The sequence below is a fragment of the Ictidomys tridecemlineatus genome, unplaced genomic scaffold (assembly GCF_052094955.1).
Source record: "Ictidomys tridecemlineatus isolate mIctTri1 unplaced genomic scaffold, mIctTri1.hap1 Scaffold_70, whole genome shotgun sequence".
NCBI classification, from domain to species: domain Eukaryota; kingdom Metazoa; phylum Chordata; class Mammalia; order Rodentia; family Sciuridae; genus Ictidomys; species Ictidomys tridecemlineatus.
In genome coordinates, this window is record NW_027524982.1 from 517493 (window position 1) to 523397 (window position 5905).

The following is a 5905-nucleotide window of genomic DNA, read 5'->3' on the forward strand; positions in this document are numbered from 1 at the left end:
AAAATAAGAGACCCAGAGTAGCCAAAGCAATTCTCAGCAAAAAGAGTGAAGTAGGTGGCATCACAATATCAGAACTTAAACTATATATAGAGCAATAGAAATAAAAACAGCATGATATTGGCACCAAAATAAACTTATAGACCAATGGTACAGAATAGAGGACACAGAGAAAAATACTCCCAAGTACAGTTACATCATAGTAGAGAGAGGGACCAAAAACATATATTAGAGAAAAGATAGCTTCTTCAACAAATGATGCTGGGAAAACTGGAAATCCATATGCAAATAAAATTAAGCCCCTATCTCTCATCATGCACAAAACTCAAAGTAGATCAAGGACCTTGGAATCAGACCAGAAACCCTGCACCTAGTTAAAGAAAAAGTAATTCCAAATTTTCATCATGTCAGATTAGGCCCTGATTTCCTTGACACGACTCCTATAGTTCAAGAAATAAAATCAAGAATCAATAAATTGGAGAGATTCAAACTGAAAATCTTTTTCTCAGCAAAAGAAAAAATCAGTAAGGTGAAGAGACAACCTACAGAATGTGAGCCAATTTTAACCACATGCACATCAGACGTAGCACTGATCTCCAGGACATATAAAGAACTCAAAAAAACTTAACACCAAAAAACCCAAATAACTCAATCGATAAGTGTGTAAAAGAAGAAATACAAATGACCAAACAACTATATGAAAAAAAAAATGTTCAAAAGTGTTAGCATTAGGGAAATGCAAATCAAAACTGTCTGGAGATTTGATCTCATTCCAGTGAGAATGGCAATTATCAAGAATACAACTAATAATAAATGTTGGCAAGGATGTGGGGGAAAAGATGCATTCATACAATATTGGTAGGACTGCAAATTAGTGCAACCATTCTGGGAAACAGTATTCAGAGTCCTCAAAATCTAGAAATGAAATGACCATATGATCTTGTTGTCCCACTCCTTGGTATATATCCGAAAGTTCTAAACTCAGCATACTACAGGGATGCAAGAATATCAATGTTTACCGCAGCACAATTCACAATAACCAAGTTTTGGAACCAAACTGGGTGCCTTTCAACAAATGAAAGAATAAAGAAAATGTGGTATATATACACACAGTGGAATATTATTCGTCCATAAAGAATGACTTTATGACATTTTCTAATAAATGGATGGAACTAGAGACTCTCATATTAAGTGAAATGAGCCAGACTCCAAGAGTAAAAGTCAAATGTTTCCTCTGATACACAGAAGCTAATCCAAAATAAGGAGGGTAGGGAGAAAGAGAGAGAAAGAAAAACAGTGGGGGGAGAGATTCCATAAAAATAGAGGAAAGTTCAGTAGAGTCAATCAAGGGAATTGAGAGGGAGGAAGGAGAGGTGAGATAAAGGAAGAACAGTGGAATGAATCTGACTGAACTTTTGTGTCAACGTACGTAAATATTCCAGTGAATCTCAACATCAAGTATATCCACAGACACTGATTAATAATATGTGTATGTATACACACAAAAAAATGCAGAAAGTTCAGTAGAATAATAGAATAGAGGGAAAGGAGCACAGGAGACATGAGGCGGGAGAGTGGAAGTGCTTGGGACTGAACTAGAGCAAATTTTATCCCATGCTTTTGTGATTATGTCAAAATGTATCCTAATGCTATATATAACTAAAAGGAATCAATAAAAAATAAAATGGTTATTTTAATTTAATGGTGTGATAATTCTGGAAACAAGTGCTCCTACTTCCCCAGGTTTAGCTAGGTTTGTTTGTTTATTAGTGCTGGAGAGAGCTTTACCATGAATACCATCCTCATTCAAATCATTATTGGTGAGCTGTGGCTGTGGCTCAGTGGTAGAGCATTTGCCAAACATGAGTGAGACACTGGGTTTGATTATCAACACCACATATAAATAAACGAAATAAAAGTACTGTGTCCATCTGCAATTTAAATTTTAAAAATGTTTTTTAAAAAATATCCTCAGTTGAGCGCCTCGGCAGCGGGCCTGGAGGGAAGGCGGGAGCCGGCCTGTGGAGCCGCTCCCCCCCCTCCCCCCGCCGCGCCGCTGCCGGCGTCCACGCGCCCCTCCCCCGCCGGCCCCTCCCCCGCGCGCCCGCCCGCCCGGCGCAGCGCAGGCCGCTCGGGTTTGTTTTGCTGTGCGGCGGCCGCCGCCGCCGCCGCCGCCGCCGCCGCCGCCGCCGCCCTCGCGAGCTCATTTGTGCCTGGCTGGTCCCCATTCCTCTCTCCCCAGTGTTGAGTGTCTGAGCCATTGGCTGGTCCGAACCGTTTGGCTCTTTCCCTTAGTAACAGCTTTTACCTTCTGCCTCAATTCCTCTCCCCGCCGGCGCCCTTCCCCCGCGCGCCGCCTCCCCCTGCCGCCGGCCACGTGCGCCCCCGCCCCTCCCCCCGCGGCGGGAGCACCTCCGCTCGCCACCTGGGGACCCGCGCCTTGCTCCCCGCCCCCGCCCGCCCGCGCCCATCCCCCGCGCCCTCCGCTCGACGGGGTTATAATTGCCTCTCACCCCCCGGAGGGGTTATTTTGGGGGTGGTTGGAGGCGGTGGCGGCGGCGGCGAGGACGGGAATTTCCTTGTGCCTCCATTCCCGGGAGGGGGGAGCGGCGTTGGAGGCCACCGTTTCCAGAATCAGGAACAGCTTCTTGTGATCGGTGGTACAGGATCTTCAGTTGCGCATCCCTACATCAATGCACTGCCAATGGGTTATATCCTGTGTTGTGACCTCATGGTTTAAGTGGGAATAAAGATGAGTATAAGCAGTGATGAGGTCAACTTCTTGCAAGAGTCAGGGTTTTCTCATTCAGCATTTACCTTTGGTATAGAAAGCCATATAAGTCAGTCTAATATAAATGGTGCACTCGTCCCACCTGCTGCATTGATTTCTATCATCCAGAAAGGTCTACAGTATGTAGAGGCAGAAGTTAGTATTAACGAGGATGGTACCTTGTTTGATGGTCGACCCATAGAGTCTCTGTCCCTGATCGATGCCGTAATGCCTGATGTAGTACAAACAAGACAACAAGCTTATAGAGATAAGCTTGCACAGCAACAGGCAGCAGCTGCTGCAGCTGCCGCAGCTGCCGCAGCTGCCACCAACCAACAAGGATCTGCAAAAAATGGAGAAAACACAGCAAATGGGGAGGAGAATGGAGCACATACTATAGCAAATAATCATACTGATATGATGGAAGTGGATGGAGATGTTGAAATCCCTCCTAATAAAGCAGTCGTGTTATGGGGCCATGAATCAGAAGTTTTTATCTGTGCCTGGAACCCTGTTAGTGATCTCCTAGCATCAGGGTCTGGTGACTCAACAGCAAGAATATGGAATCTTAGTGAAAATAGCACTAGTGGCTCCACACAGTTAGTACTTAGACATTGTATACGAGAAGGAGGGCAAGATGTTCCAAGCAACAAAGATGTGACATCTCTAGATTGGAATAGTGAAGGTACACTTCTAGCAACCGGTTCATATGATGGATTTGCCAGAATATGGACTAAAGATGGTAATCTTGCTAGCACCTTAGGGCAGCATAAAGGCCCTATATTTGCATTAAAATGGAATAAAAAAGGAAATTTCATCCTGAGTGCTGGAGTAGATAAGACTACAATTATTTGGGATGCACATACTGGTGAAGCCAAGCAACAGTTTCCTTTTCATTCACACCGGCATTGGATGTTGACTGGCAAAGCAACAATACCTTTGCTTCTTGTAGTACAGATATGTGCATTCACGTCTGCAAATTAGGACAAGACAGACCTATTAAAACATTCCAGGGACATACGAATGAAGTAAATGCTATCAAATGGGACCCAACTGGCAATCTCCTGGCCTCCTGTTCTGATGACATGACTTTGAAGATATGGAGTATGAAACAAGACAATTGTGTCCATGATTTGCAAGCACATAATAAAGAAATTTATACTATTAAATGGAGTCCAACAGGACCAGGGACAAATAATCCAAATGCCAACCTTATGTTAGCAAGTGCATCCTTCGATTCTACCGTTAGGTTATGGGATGTAGACCGAGGAATTTGCACCCATACTTTGACAAAACACCAAGAGCCTGTGTACAGTGTAGCTTTCAGTCCTGATAGCAGGTATCTGGCAAGTGGTTCTTTTGACAAATGTGTGCACATCTGGAACACACAGACAGGTGCTCTAGTTCACAGCTATAGGGGAACAGGTGGAATTTTTGAAGTTTGCTGGAATGCAGCAGGAGACAAAGTTGGAGCCAGTGCATCAGATGGTTCAGTTTGTGTATTAGACCTTCGGAAATAGCGCTACTAGTTGGAAGCCATGGACCGACTATGAATGTGTACATAGCCAAAATGACTGTCCCTGACCCACGTACTGCTATAGTCCCACTTGAACCATGGCCAGTCCACTACAGCCAAATCTAAAAGAAATATATACATACAGTGTATATAAACAAAATTGCACCCTGAAGATGACAGAGTTTTGTCACAGCTTGTGAATTCTGTTCACCAAGTGCTGGAATCTAATCTGCTGTGCCCCTAAAATAGCATTTAGAAGTTTGGATATGAAAAACAGAAGAAAGAGATATACGTTATAAAAGCAGACCATACATACATGTACCAGTTTTTGGATACTAATGACAGCCTTGTCTCCCCCTTTGAATCAGCAGACACCATGGATTATATTCTTTTGTTTCCTTTCAGTAGTGAGCAGTTTGTATGTACAGAGAAAATGGACTTAAAAAAAAAAAACTTGCAGCAGTAGTTTGTTCTTGCTTTTAAATTTTGTTTTTGGTTTAGATTATGGATGCATGAAGTAAGGGAGTGAATCAGTTTCTTGTTTATATTTTTTTCACCTTTTAAACAAAAAAAAAATCTTAAAAATATTTTAATGCATTCTTTTGAAGAGATTAATGTTTGGTACATTTTATGGCTCCCAGAGCATATATTCAATTGGTGCATATTGTGGAAGGAAGGGGGAATTTGAAATTAAATGAAAACATATGACTTGGGTCATGGCAATCTGTAAGACACATCAGTAAAAGGGTATTATGCTCTGTTTTTTTTTTGTTGTTGTTGTTGTTGTTGTTTGTTTGTTTTCTGGTTCTTTTTTTTGTGATGTGGCTTAAATACAATAGTTTCATTTTTGGGACATGTTTCTGCCAATTAAAGACTAGAAGGGCACAAATTTTTTTTTAAATACCATAGAGAAGATACATTTTAAAAAAATCTTCTGATGTTTTGTAGCCATAACTGAATTATGGTTAAAATGTGCACTATTGTGAAAAGGAGCAAAGTAGTTTTGGGTTTTTTGTTGTCTATTTGTTTTGCTTTGTTTTCTAAGAGATTAAAACGTTTCTGGATAAGGATTAGCTTCTCAAAGTGTCCATCATTCTGTATAGAAGCTTAACTATGTAATGTAACCAAACTCCAGTATTAAGAATCTCTCATGTTGTTTTTCTTTTATACAAAGCAAGATAACGGCATATAACACTGCCATTACATGGCAAAATGCTTGCTACCTTAGTTTAAAAAACAATCTTTAAAACAAAAGACTTGCTTCAAGGTATTTTTAATAGCAGTGATTCAGAATTAAAAAAAAAAAAAAGATAATTGCACTAACCTCCTTGCTGCTCTGATTCTGCATTTGTGGTACTTGTGACTACATTTTTTTTCAAGTATAAGATAGATTTAAGCTGCTATTTTTTTTTCCAGTAATCACTACTCTATCATGTCTTTTACTCTGTTTATGTCAAGTGTTTTCTTAAAGATAACAGGCATCAAATCTCTTGTGCTCATGCAACTAAAAGCAAAATATACAGACAAATGTTAGAATGAGGCCATGTTTATGTGTATGATTAACAGGGTTTGTCATTAACATAAGAATCTAGGAGTGTCAATTTGGAAGAGAATAGTTGTCA

General features: G+C 41.0%; 1 pseudogene; it reads left to right on the forward strand.

Moving 5' to 3' along the window:
- The first annotated feature begins 2483 nt into the window (after positions 1-2483).
- Positions 2484-4566, forward strand: LOC144374453 (F-box-like/WD repeat-containing protein TBL1XR1 pseudogene; annotated as a pseudogene).
- The last annotated feature ends 1339 nt before the right edge of the window (positions 4567-5905 follow it).